The following is a 15037-nucleotide window of genomic DNA, read 5'->3' on the forward strand; positions in this document are numbered from 1 at the left end:
TCTGAGGGACTTTTCATAGTTTTGTACTAGAACCAGATTTTGAGAAGTGTTGTGGTAGAGTGCAGTGGGGACTGGATAAGCAATCAACCTCAGAAGACCTGGGTTCGTCATCGTTCTTCCATTCTCCAGCTGCAGATGCTGAGGTAAGGAGTTCCTCTTCTCTTTTTTTTTTTTTTTTTAAGATTTTATTTATTCATTTGAGAGGGAGAGAGACAGAGAAAGCAGAAGCGGGGGAGAGGCAGAAGGAGAGGGAGAAGCAGACTCCTGGCTGAGCTGGGAGTCTGACGTGGGGCTCGATCCCAGGACCTGGAGATCATGACCTGAGCAGAAGGCAGATGCTTAACCATCTGAGCCACCCAGGTGCCCTTTTTTTTTTTTTTCTAAAGATTTTATTTATTTATTTGCGAGAGAGGGAATGAGAGACAGAGAGCACAAGAGGGAGGAGGGTCAGAGGGAGAAGCAGACTCCCCGCTGAGCAGGGAGCCCGATGTGGGACTCGATCCCAGGACTCCAGGATCATGACCTGAGCCGAAGGCAGTCGCTTAACTGACTGAGCCACCAGGCGCCCCCCAGGTGCCCTTTTGTTTCTTTTTTTAAGTAAGCTCTACACCCAACGTGGGGCTAGAACTCAACGACCCCCAGATCGAGAGCCCCATGCTCCACTGACAGCCAGCCTGGTGCCCCAAGAATTCCTCTTTGCTTGGTCTCTCCTTCTTTAACCCTCATAGAGTTATTCTGGGTAGCAAATGAGGTAATGATGTCAAAGGGATTTTTAAGCTATTCTCCTTTGGAAATACACCATTGCTTTCAATAGTTGACTAGTTATAGCGTTCTTTTAAAACCATAGAACTGTAGTGTGGAAATGGGTATCTACTTTAGATATCTACTTCAGTGATTAGAAAAATACTTTATAGGGGCGTCTGGATGGCTCAGTTGGTTGAGTGTCCTACGCTTGATTTCGGCTCAGGTCATGATCTCAGGGTCCTGAGATCAAGCCCCGCATTGGGCTCCACACTCTGTGGAGGGAGGTTGGGATTCTCTCTCTTTCTCCCTCTGCCCCTCCCCACTCACAGGCTCTCTCTCTCTCCCTCTAAAAAAAAAAAAAAAGAAAAAGAAAAGAAAAATATTTTATATAAATAAAACCCTTATTTCAGTAGACACCTTATTCGAAAGAGCAATAAATAAAAGATGGAAGCAGGATTTAGCTGCTCTGGTTGAGGCAAAGGTGGATGTTCTCAGTTCCTGCCAATTCTGCTCCTTTTCACCCTCATAAAGTCCTGTGAGGGCCCTGATCAGTTCCCACAGAAACTCAAGTTTGCAACTGTGAAAATTACTTATATAATCCACACCCTCATGAACAGATGGGCTTAAGATCCAGAGGAGGAAAGGAATTTGCCTAGAGCCATCCAACTCAGGAGGAATAGCTGGGACCAGAAAGCACACAATACGTGTACAACTTGGCAATATATTTTCCATAGGTACTAGAGATAGGTAAGGATACTGTATTAGATGTAAAATGTTGGCATTAGGGTAAATACACTAAGTAGGTTGTTTGATTCGGCTATTTTGATGTGAAAATATTTGGGCCATAAGAACAAAGAAACAACCTTTCGAGCTTAAATAAAACATTGTCAAGCAGCCTGCCCAATAAATATCTTTTTTCCATTGTATGTCCCCTTTCCCAAGCCTTATCTCATCCCAAACCCTAGTTGTATCAAATGGCTGGTCAAAATGGAAATAAAAGTGTTAGGCTCTCATGTTTTAGAGTCAGTTTCATATTTTATTAATTTTGTTCTGAACTTCATCAAAGTAAGGTCAAATACTATATGCACACAGTAACAAATCAAGGCATGCTGAAGAATTTGTGATGGAAAGCAAGTCTCTCTTCCCATTCCCACTCCTTAGAAGCAATTTATTTTCAGTTTCTATTTGTATTTCCTGAGTAGAGCCAAGGTCCGTGTCAAACTAGCTTAGATCACTACGTTCATTGTGCGCTGGAATACAAGGGCTTACATAGCGTTCTTTCTATTTATATCTCTTTTTGGTCCCCCAAGATTGAGATCCTTGAGGCTAAAGCTATGGTCCTCTATAAGACCTCCCAAAAGAGCCCATCTTAATCTTTGAGAAACACCTGTTGAACTAGGCCCCAGACTATCTTATTCTTTGATTCTGAGGACTTAGCATGTAGTAGGTACTCAGTAGTACTACACAGTAGGTACCTCAGTATTCGTTGAAGATTCAATTCATTCGTTAATTAACCAGCAAAGGTCTTAAGGAGCCAGTACAATATCACTTCACTAAATTATGTGCCTCGACTCCATGATGACAGCACTGTTGGTGATCACTGGGAGTGACCAAGACAGCCTACTCCTATATTATTATTCCTATGGACCTAAGCAACCAGCCTGTAAGGGAAGACGTAGAAACCTGTGCATGGAGGAAAGTCCTGACCCTGACCTTGACTCAATCCAGGAATCAACCAGCAAGTAATAGCTGCCATGGCAACACTCATTCACTGAGTATCGATACTTGGTAAATATTGTATCTAATACTCACCTGAGTCCTTTTCACAACTCTACGAGATATCATCCCCATCACTGAGGGGGAAACTAGATTCAGAGAAAGAGTGCATTCTAAGGCTATTCGGTTCAAGTCTAGATGGACTGTCTCAGGAGCCTGTGTTCTACATATTTTAAAAGCACATTCTATAGCGTCTTTCACGCAGCAGATGCTAAATTTATGTTAGTTCTCTTCTGGTCTTGCTGGAAATGGGAAATACTGGGACCGCCATAAGTCAGGGAGGTAAAGGAAAGGAACTCAAACACTTAAACACAGAATCTGATCCTATTGAGGGGCCCAAACACCATGACTACTCTTCTTAACCACCTTCCCCACTTCCCACCACCCTTAGCATCCTCCACCCCCATCCTCCCTTGAAGGTCATCCAGTTGGATCTTCAAGTCAATGCACCAGAGCTGGATGCCTTCCGGCCACAGGACTTCATCCAAAACTACACCCACACAAGCCATGTGTCTGCTCCCTCCTCTATCTTATTTAAGGCCATGTTGACAATCCAAACAGAATGAGAAAATTATGTTTGGGGAGTAGACTGTGTGCCTGAATACACTTGGCTAGGGCAGAACTTGCCTGCTCTGTAGAAGGTTCCCAAGGCTACCTCCAGTAAAAGAGCAAATTCAGCTTCCCATCCTCTGAAGACAGAATCTGTAATAAAGTTGCATTTTGTTGCACTTTTTACTCTCCCAAGAGTTTTTGCAGATGTTACCACAGGGGATCCTCACAAGAACCTTTTAACCAACCCCCCCTCCCACCCCGCATTCATTCAGTAAGTATTTAACGCACCCTACTATGGGCCAGGCATTATGCTAGGCTTCGGCATAAGCATATGAATAAGGTTAACACCTACTCAGCCTTTCCACCTCAATGTGAATGTCACTTTTTCAGGGAAGACTTTGCTTCCCCCCTACTCTTACCATAGCCTGCTTGCATCCATCATACGACTTAGCACAATGTAATTTAATTTTTTTTTTAAGATTTTATTTATTTATTTGAGAGAGAGAATGAGATAGAGAGAGCATGAGAGGGGGGAGGGTCAGAGGGAGAAGCAGACTCCCTGCTGAGCAGGGAGCCCGATGTGGGACTCGATCCCAGGACTCCAGGATCATGACCTGAGCCGAAGGCAGTCGCTTAACCAACTGAGCCACCCAGGCGCCCTGTAATTTAATTTTTTTAAGATTTTACTTTTTCATTTAGAGAAGAGAGAGAGAGCAGAGGGAGGGGCAGAGGGAGAGGGAGGGAGGGAGAGAAGCTCAAGCAGACTCGCGCTGAGCATGGAGCCCCACGAGGGACTCGATCTCAGGACCTGAGCCGAAATCAGGAGTTGGATGCTTAACTGACTGAGCCACCTAGGCGCCCCTCCCAATTTAATTTTAGAGTTGTTTATTGTCTCCTTTCCCTACCTGCTCTGTAAGCTTCAAGAGGGTTGAGACTTTGTCCTGTTCCCCACAGAATCCCCACACATAACACAGTGGGGGGAGAGTTCACAGATGGGAAAGGGACACAGACAAGTACACACATCACCATAATAAACGAGGGCCCATGCCTTTGAAAAAGTCTGTTTAGCGTAGGGGCCTAAATACAGGAGGGACAGAAAAAGCTTCCCTGATGGGGCTACACTTGAGCTGAATATTGAAAGATTACAAGGAAATGAAGATGGGTAAATACTCTCCCAAAGAGAAAGCAACATAGTAGCTTAGAGGCATAAAATAGCATGCCACATTCTAGAAACTGTGCCTACGCTCTTTCCATATTGCTATTTTATCATAGAGAGCCCCTGAGGGATTTTTTTTTTTTTTTTTTTTTAAAGGATTTTTAAGTTTTTTTAAAGATTTTATTTATTGATTTAGGAGAGAGCACCAGCAGGGGAGGGGCAGAGGGAGAAGCCGACTCCCCACCGAGCAGTGAGCTTGATGCGTGACGCATGACCCCAAGATCATGACCCGAGCTGAAGGCAGATACTTAACCAACTGAGCCACCCAGGCACCCTACCCCCACGCCCCGAGGGGATTCTATTTATTTATTTATTTATTTATTTATTTTAAGGATTTTATTTATTTGACAGAGAGAGAGATAGTGAGAGCAGGAACACAAGCAGGAGGAGTGGGAGAGGGAGAAGCAGGCTTCCCGCGGAGCAGAGAGCCCGATGCGGGGCTCGATCCCAGGACCCTAGGACCATGACCCAAGCCGAAGGCAGACGCTTAATGAGTGAGCCACCCAGGCGCCCTGGAGGGATTTTAAATAAGGAAGTAATAAAATCTTTTTGGCCCACTGAAAAGCACTTCCTAGGCACTATGTAGAGGAAAGATTGGAAGGGGCCAGAGTGGAGACAGGGAGACCAGCTAAGAGACTACAATGAACGTAAGGCCACTGCTTCTCAGGTTTTGACGGACATAGAGGTCACCTAATGATCTGGTTAACATACAAATTCTGTTTTAGTAGGTGTGGAGTGGAGCCTGAGATTCTGCATGTCTAACATGATGCTGCTTGGCCACAGACTGTTTGGAATAGCAAGGGCCTGGGCTAAGGATGATGAGAGCCTGAACTAAGGAAGTGAAAGTGAAGAAGTATAGAATCTACAGAAACTCTTTATTAATAGGTATACCATCCCCACTTTCCAATTGATCATTAGGGAGGGTTAGGGTCGCTCAAAGATTACATACCTAGTTAGCAACTAAAGCTAGGACCAGAACCCAAACCTGCCAATTTCTCATCCCCCTTATTTGGCCACCCAAAGGTGGCCAAAGCATTAGTGCTCCAACTAAAATCAAACAATTCCAAGTAAAATTGTAAAAATTTAATTCACATTTGCTCCATCTTAAATTTACCCACCTTCAATATTTCTTCAACTATTTGCCCCTGCCAGTTTCTCTAGCATACGGTGGCATTACATAGACCAAAAAATGATGTATTTAACTGTATTAGGTTAAAATACAACAGCATTTTATGGCATTTAGTTAAGAGTATTATGATACTGAGGAGTTCTGCTAAAGAGTCACGGGGCACTTGCATCCTGAGTTTGATTGAGAGAAGACTTTACAAGGGGGGTGGGAGTGGGATTTGGCCTGGCTCTCACAGGGTGGGAAGATCTACACAGGATGAAAGGAATGAGAATGTCATTTGCATAGGTAGGACAGTGGGAATAAGATCCAGAAGCAGGAAAATACATAATGTGAATTGCATGGTAAGCTTCTGCTCGCTCTTCCAAAAAAAAAAAAAATCAGTTATCACAAAAAAAGGAAAACCACAAGTGCCCTTTTCTGTACCAGTCGTTTAGGAGAGAAGAATTCCTATTGCAATAGGATGCTATCATTTGGGGAAATGAGAGGTGGTGGTAGGGTTGGAGGATATGACATCAAAGAGATGAACGTCATCTCCATATATTCATCGAATGGGCATGTTTTTAATGCCTATCCCACCCCTGGTGAAGGGAGAAGTCTCTCTAGCTTTTCTATTCAGACCCTGACCACTGCCCCCATCCCATGACCAGGAAACATGCACAAATGCACAAGCTCCAGGTTTAACCATTTGAGGAACTGCCAGACTGTTTTATGAAGCATCTGCACCATTTTATAATCCCACCAGCAAAGTATGAGGGCTCCCATTTCTCCACATTCTCATCAACACTTGTTGGGGTTTTTTTTGGGTTTTTTTGTTGTTGTTTTTTTAGTAGGCTCCCCCATCCTGAGATCAAGACCTGAACATAGACCAAGAGTCAGATGCTGGATGCTTAACCGACTGAGCCACCCAGGCGCCCCCTGTGTCTTTTTTATTATACCCATCCTAGTGGGTGTGAAGTGGTATCTCATTGTGGTTTGGGTTTGCATTTCCCAGCTGGCTAATGATGTGGCACATCTTTTCATGTGCTTATTTCCCAGCTGGCTCTTGAAAGCTGATTATAGGCATTTTTTTCCAACCCTGATAACACAGAGTTATCATATGACCCAGCAATTCTGCTCCTAGGTACATACCCAAGAGCATTGAAAACATGTTCACACACACACACTGTACGGGAATGTTCATGGTAGCATTATTCATAATAACTCAAAAGTGGAAACCACTCAAATATCCATCAGCTGATGAACGGACAAACAAAATGTGGTGTGTGGTGTGTATTATTCAGCCATAAAAAGGAATGAAGTACTGATATATGCTACAAGATGGATTAATCTTGAAAACATGATGTTAAGTGAGAGAAGGAAGAGACAAAGGTCGCATGATTCCATTTCTATGAAATATCCAGAATAGAGGGCGCCTGGGTGGCTCAGTTGGTTGGGCGACTGCCTTCGGCTCAGATCATGATCCTGGAGTCCCGGGATCGAGTCCCGCATCGGGCTCCCTGCTCGGCGGGGAGTCTGCTTCTCCCTCTGACCCTCCTCCCTCTCATGCTCTCTGTCTCTCATTTAAAAAAAAGAAAAGAAAGAAAAGAAATATCCAGAATAGGTAAGTCCAAAGAAACAGAAAGCAGATTGGTGGTTGCCAGAGCCAGGGGGAGGGTGCATGGGGGGGGGGGTGGTAACTGCTTAATGGCTATGGGGTTTTATTTTGGAGTGATGAAAATGTTTTGGCACTAGATGTATGTCACTGAATTGTTCACTTTAAAATGGTTCATTCTGGGGGTGCCTGGGTGGCTCAGTCATTAAGCGTTGGACTCTGGATTTCAGCTCAGGTCATGATCCTAGAGTCATGAGATCGAGCCCCACATTGGGCTCTGCACTGGGTGTGGAGCCTGCTTAAGATTTTAAGATTCTCAGGGCACCTGGGCGGCTCAGTCATTAAGCATCTGCCTTCCGCTCAGGTCATGATCCCAGGGTCCTGGGATCGAGCCCTGCATCGGGCTCCCTGCTCAGCGGGAAGCCTGCTTCTCCCTCTCCCACTCCCCCTGCTTGTGTTCCTTCTCTCACTGTGTCTCTCTCTCTGTCAAATAAATAAATAAATAAAATCTTAAAAAAAAAAAAGATTCTCTCTCTCTGCCCCTCCCCCCCACTTGCACTGCACACCTGTGCTCTCTCTAAAAAAAAAAATAAATAAAATAAAATGGTTAATTCTATATTAATTTCACCTCAAGGAAGAAAACAAAGAGCCATTTGGAGCTGGCTCTAGCTCACCAGTGCTGAAAACTTTGTTCCTCCAAAGTCAGGAAGATGCCACGGTTCATGCCTTCTGACATGCTCATGCCACCACCTGGGCCATGACTAGCAACTTGAATGGAAAGGGGGTGAACCCTGAAGGGTAAACCCTGAAGTCTAATAATATTTCAAATGTATCCTTCCATCACCTCTCTGTCTGCCTTCCTACTCACATTTATTATCTTGCTTCTCACAACAATTTTATCTATGGGGAGATTGAGAACTAGGAATAAACTAACCAAGATCACACACACCTAGGAAGTGCCAGAGATGGGATTAAACTTTGGTCTACCCCAGCCTCTGCTCTTATAGTCCAATGGAAGCTGAGGGTAGCCAGGGGAGTGGCACATAGCCATGTTCCTTGGGTACCCCCAGGTCATGGGGAGACCTCAACAGTGAGTATGTCTTCTTGCCAAAGACTTCAGTCCCATTCCAGAACAGGTGGCCTTAGGCCTTCTGAGGAACTAGGGGCTGTAGGGCTGCTTAGCTGTAAGGAATGATATGGCCAGGGGTGCCTGGGCGGCACAGTTGGTTGAGCTCTGGACTCTTGGTTTCGGCTTAGGTCATGATCTCAGGGTGGAGGGATCAGCGTCGGGCTCCATGCTGGGCACATAGTCTGCTTGAGATTCTCTCTCTCTCTCTCTCCCTGCCCTTCTTGCTTGTGCTCTCTCTCCCTCTCAAATAAATAAATCTAAAAAAAAAAAAAAGAAATGATAAGGACAGGACCATGGGGCTTCTTCTGATCTGAGGCTTCCTTTGGCATCTTTTTTCAGAAAATTCAAAGAGGAATTTAAATATTTCAGGTTTTGTAGGAAGCCAAGGAATGTATTGCTTCTAGGGGCCTAAAAGACCATCTTTTCTAAAGACCTCACCAGATGAAGAAAGTGAAGCTTCTAGAAGCGAAGTGACTTGTCTAAGATCACATAGCTGGTTCAGTCAAGAACCAAGACTAGATAAGGAAGTAACTGGAAGAAGTTTGTCCTCATCCTCAATCTCGCCATTTCCCACTCTTCTTTTTCTTGTATTCCTTGTTCAGTTCTCCGGTCTGGATGTGCTTTAATAAGAGAATATCTAGGGCGCCTGGGTGGCTCAGTTGGTTAAGCGACTGCCTTAGGCTCAGGTCATGATCCTGGAGTCCCGGGATCGAGTCCCACATCAGGCTCCCTGCTGAGCAGGGAGTCTGCTTCTCCCTCTGACCCTCCCCCCTCTCATGTGCTCTCTCTCATTCTCTCTCTCAAATAAATAAATAAAATCTTTAAAAAAAAAATAAGAGAATATCTACTACACTTATCCAAACTAAGGTATAATAAGGTATATTCTTTTTAAAAAAAACCTTTTTATTATAGGGGCACCTGGGTGGCTCAGTCGGTTAAGCATCTGACTCTTGATTTGACTCAGGTCAGGATCTCAGGGTTGTAAGATTGAGCCCCGAGTTGGGGTCCGCACTCAACAGAGTCTGCTTGAGATTCTCTCTCTCCCTCTCCCTTTGCCCCTCCCCCCCGCTCAAGTATGTGCACTCTCTCTAAATAAATAAAAATAAAATCTTTAAAAAACCTTTTTATTATAGAATATTCATGCATTTTACTTATTTACAAATTACATATAATTATATTTTCCTTGTTTATTTATTGCCAGAATATGTTAAAGCAAGTCCTAGATGGCAAGGTATATATTCTTTTTTTATTAAGTATTTTTATTTATTTATTTTTGAGAGAGAGAGAGAGGAAATGAGCGGGGGGTAGGGGCAGAGAGAGAAGCAGGCTCCCTGCTTAGCAGGGAGCCCGGCAGGGGACTCAATCCCAGGACCCTGGGATCATGACCTGAGCCTAAGGCATATGCTTAACCGACTGAGCCACCCAGGTGCCCTAGATGGCAAGGTATATATTCTTAAAGAAAAGCAGTATGATACAGTAAAACACAAACATAAAGCTACACTGGGCTGCAGGTAGAGGACCTAGGCCTTGCTTAGCTCTTAGCTCTGCCGCTAACTGGCTACGTGATCATGGGAAAGTTGTACAAGCCCTTAGTCACTTCTTTCTCCAAGAAAGAAAAAAAAACAAAAGCAAAAACCCAGATTTCGTGACTTTATAACATTCACATTCTGCGACTATTTGAATTCCTCTTGGGATAACTAATTTTAAAAGAAGACAAGTGTTTCCTGTACCTCAGTTATCTGGCAAGGACTGTGATTTGGGGAAGCAATAGTTAGAGCGGAGGGGAAGGGGGAGTGAGTAAGGAAGGGTTCAGAGGTTACTATTTGAAGGCAGCTACCACAGAAGGTTTTTCTTCACTACCACACCTGTCAAGTGTGGCTCTGGGAAGTGCAAAATTATGCCACCATTCCTCTTTACTAGTGGACTTTCAGGATTCGGTGTTTAAATAGCCTAAGATTGCGTCTGCCTCCTTGTCAGCACCAGCCCAGGGCATTGGGAGGGCGTCATTCGGACCAGGAGTTTGGGATGCTGGAGGGGGCCTCGGAGTCTCCCGCTCATGGTGACTTGGCTGTGTCTTAATAGAAGCTTATACAGGTCATCAAAGCAGTATCTTCCTGAATTGTCTATGGGCACAATTTCTGAAATTATTTTTTTTTAAGATTTTATCTATTTGAGAGAGAGAGCAAAAGAGAGCACAAGCAGGGGAAGAGGGAGAGGGAGAGGGAGAAGCAGGCTCCCCGCCGAGCAGGGAGCCCTACACGTGGGCTCGATCCCAGGACCCCGGGATCATGACCTGAGCCAAAGGCAGACGCTTGAACTGACTGAGCCACACAGGCGCCCCTGAAATTATTTTAATGAGGATATCGCGAACAAAATGAAACCGAGGGAAATTTTATTATTGTTCCATTCATGCATTAGCAAAGAAGTAAATCTCACTCACATGTTAGTTTAGCCAAATATTTTGGGGTCAGTGAGAGGGGACTTTGAGGAAATTAGCCTTTAAAGAATTTAACAGATTGTACCTGCACGTTTCGTGGCATTGACTGTAACTGAAATCTGCTGGGTGTGAGCACGTATTTCTGATCATTAAAAAGGCCAGTTGATCTGGGTCGGGGTTCTAGTTCTGCAGATGGTGCCACCAGGGAAACTGGGTCCAGGGCATGTGGGGTCTGTACTGCCTCTAACGACTGCATGTGCATCTAGTTATTTCAAAATAAAATGTTTTGGGGCGCCTGGGGGGCTCAGTCGTTAAGCGTCTGCCTTCGTTTCAGGTCATGATCCCAGAGTCCTGGGATCGAGCCCCGCATCGGGCTCCCTGCTCGGCGGGAAGCCCGCTTCTCCCACTCCCACTCCCCCTGCTTGTGTTCCCTCTCTCGCTGTGTCTCTCTCTGTCAAATAAATAAATAAAATATTTTTTAAAAATTTAAAAAAATAAAATGTTTCATCAGAAAATAGATAAATAAATAGCCTGAAGATCATCCGTCTGAATTAAGCTGGGAAACTGCTTTGAGGCTGTTTTTTAGCTTCAAACAAATGTCCATTTTCTGAAGTATCCCAACACTCCACAACTTGTTTAACCAGAAAGTATCTTTCTTCTTCCCTCCCCTCCCCTTCCCCACCCCTTCCCCTCCCCTCCTCACCCCTTCCCCTTCCTTCCTCCTTCCTTTTTGTTCTTTAAACCGGGGTTTGCAGGTTAGTAGAAGGCTCTATTTAGAAGTTGAATGCTGCCATCTGCTGGCTTAACAAGGAACTCTTTCTTCCCGACCTGCAGCAAACAAAAACCCCACACAACCAGGTGCCCAATTCAAAAAGCAACTTAAATACTTTTATGGCTTCCTATTTCACTCACAAACGGATTTATTTTCTTCTCATATAAGTAAAATGTGATCATTTCCGAAAATGTGTGAAGTCCGGAAAGGTAGGTGTGGGAAAACACCAATTTCCTATAGTTCCCAAATTCTAACGCATGATGGTGCCTTTTCCCCAATCTTTGTTTAATGCTTTTTTTTTTTTGATAACACTCTGAACTTCAGTCATCAACTATTGATTAGCACCTTCTGTATACTAGGCACTTTGTTATTCACTGGAGACTAAAACAGTGAAGAAAAAAAATCAAGGACGTCCCTGCCTTCCTAATGCTTACATTCAAGGGCAGGGGCAACAACCAACAAATGAAGATAGCATCAAATATTATAGAATGATAAATGCTGTAAAAAAAGGGGCACCTGGGTGGCTCAGTCTATTAAGCGTCTGTCTTCGGCTTAGGTGACCATCCCAGGGTCCTGGGATCCCATCTCGTTGTAGGGCTCCCTGCTGAGCATGGAGTCTGCTTCTCCCTCTCCCTCTACCCCTCCCCCTGCTTGTGCTCTCTCTCCCTCTGACAAATAAAATAAAATAAAATAAATCTTCTTAAAAATGCTGTAAAGAAAAAGAAAACATGATAAGGGAACAGAGTGATTGCAGTACTATTTTAGGTAGGGTGCTCATGGACAGTCTCTGAGGTGGTAAAAGTGATATTTGTCTTTGTTTTTTTGGTTTTTGTTTTGTTTTTTTACAAACCGTCGAGTTGACAGCTGACTTTCAATAGATCGTGAGGGAGCTGCTCTACTCCATACAAAACCCCTGACCCAGAAGCAGGTTGTCTACGAATGGTTTGGCACCAGGTTCCAAACCAAAAAACAAATGAATGAACGAACATGAGTTGCATTGACAGGTGACAGGAGAGGAGTGGCTGAGAAGTGATATTTGTGTTTTTTCTTTTTAATTTAATTTTATTATGTTATGTTAGTCATCACACATTACATCATTAGTTTTTGATGTAGTGTTCCATGATTCATTGTTTGTGTATAACACCCAGGGCTCCATGCAGTACGTGCCCTCCTTAATCACCAGGCTAAGCCATCCCCCCACCCCCCTCCCAACTAAAACCCTCAGTTTGTTTCTCAGAGTCCATAGTCTCTCATGGTTCGTCTCCCTCTCTGATTTCACCCCCTTCATTTATCCCTTCCTACTATCTTCTTCTTCTTTTTTTAAACATATAATGTATTATTTTTTTCAGAGGTACAGGTCTGTAATTCATCAGTCTTACACAATTCACAGCGCTCACCATAGCACATACCCTCCCCAGTGTCCATCCCCCAACCACCCCATCCCTCCTACCCCCCACCACTCCAGCAACCCTCAGTTTGTTTCCTGAGATTAAGAATTCCTCTTATCAGTGAGATCATATGATACTTGTCTTTCTCTGATTGACTTATTTTGCTTAGCATAATACCCTCTAGTTCTATCCACGTCATTGCAAATGGCAAGGTTTTGGGGGTTTTTTGAGGGCTGCATAATATTCCACTGTGTATATATACCACATCTTTATGCATTCATCTGTTAATGGACACCTTGGCTCTTTCCATAGTTTGGCTGTTCTGGACATTGTTGCTATCAACATTGGGGTGCAGGTGCCCCTTCGGATCACTACATTTGTATCTTTGGGGTAAATACCCAGTAGTGCAATTGCTGGGTCGTAGGGTAGCTCTATTTTCAACTTTTTGAGGAACCTCCGTACTGTTTTCCCGAGTGGCTGCACCAGCTTGCATTCCCACCAACAGTGTAGAAGGATTCCCTTCTCCGCATCCTTGCCAACATCTGTCATTTCCTGACTTGTTAATTTTAGCCATTCTGACTGGTGTGAGGTGGTATCTCATTCAGGTTTTGATTTGTATTTCCCTGATGCCCAGTGATATTGAGCACTTTTTCATGTGTCTGTTGGCCATTTGGATGTCTTCTTTGCAGAAATGTCTGTTCATGTCTTCTGCCCATTTCTTGATTGGATTATTTGTTCTTTGGGTGTTGAGTTTGATAAGTTCTTTATAGACTTTGGATACTAGCCCTTTATCTGATATGCCATTTGCAAATATCTTCTCCCATTCTGTCAGTTGTCTTTTGGTTTTGTTGACTGTTTCCTTTGCTGTGCAAAAGCTTTTTATCTTGATGAGGTCCCAATAGTTCATTTTGGCCCTTGCTTCCCTTGCCTTTGGCAATGTTTCTAGGAAGAAGTTGCTGCAGCTGAGGTCAAAGAGGTTGTTGCCTGTGTTCTCCTCTAGGATTTTGATGGATTCCTGCCTCACATTGAGGTCTTTCATCCATTTTGAGTCTATTTTTGTGTGTGGTGTAAGGAAATGGTCCAGTTTCATTCTTCTGCATGTGGCTGTCCAATTTTCCCAACACCATTTGTTGAAGAGACTGTCTGTTTTCCACTGGACATTCTTTTCTACTTTGTCGAAGATTAGTTGACCATAGAGTTGAGGGTCCATTTCTGGGCTCTCTATTCTGTTCCATTGATCTATGTGTCTGTTTTTGTGCCAGTACCATACTGTCTTGATGATGACAGCTTTGTAACAGAGCTTGAAGTCCGGAATTGTGATGCCCCCAGCTTTGTTTTTCTTTTTCAATATTCCTCTGGCTATTCAGGGTCTTCTCTGGTTCCATACAAATTTTAGGATTATTTGTTCCATTTCTTTGAAAAAAGTGGATGGTATTTTGATAGAGATTGCATTAAATGTGTAGATTGCTCTATGTAGCATACACATTTTCACAATATTTGTTCTTCCAATCCATGAGCATGGAACGTTTTTCCATTTCTTTGTGTCTTCCTCAATTTCTTTCATGAGTATTCTATAGTTTTCTGAGTACGGATTCTTTGCCTCTTTGGTTAGATTTATTCCTAGGTATCTTATGGTTTTGGGTGCAATTGCAAATAGGATCGACTCCTTAATTTCTCTTTCTTATGTCTTGTTGTTGGTGTATATAAATGCAACTGAATTTTGTGCATTGATTTTATATCCTGCCACTTTACTGAATTCCTGTATGAGTTCTAGCAGTTTTGGGGTGGAGTCTTTTGGGTTTTCCACATAAAAGCATCATATCATCTGCAAAGAGTGAGAGTTTGACTTCTTTGCCAATTTGGAAGCCTCTTATTTCTTTTTCTTGTCTGATTGCTGTGGCTAGGATTTCTAGTACTATGTTGAATAGCAGTGGTGATAGTGGACATCCCTGCCATGTTCCTGACCTTAGGGGAAAGCTCTCAGTTTTTCCCCATTGAGAATGATACTCGCTGCGGGTTTTTCATAGATGGCTTTTATGATATCAAGGTATGTACCCTCTATCCCTACACTCTGAAGAGTTTTGATCAAGGAAGGATGCTGTACTTTGTCAAATGCTTTCTCTGCATCTATTGAGAGTATCATACGGTTCTTGTTCTTTCTTTTATTAATGTATTGTATCACATTGATTGATTCGTGGATGTTGAACCAACCTTGCAGCCCAGGAATAAATCTCACTTGGTCATGGTGAATAATCCTTTTAATGTACTGTTGGATCCTATTGGTTAGTATTTTGGTGAGAATT

Source organism: Neomonachus schauinslandi, chromosome X (genome assembly GCF_002201575.2).
Source record: "Neomonachus schauinslandi chromosome X, ASM220157v2, whole genome shotgun sequence".
NCBI lineage: Eukaryota > Metazoa > Chordata > Mammalia > Carnivora > Phocidae > Neomonachus > Neomonachus schauinslandi.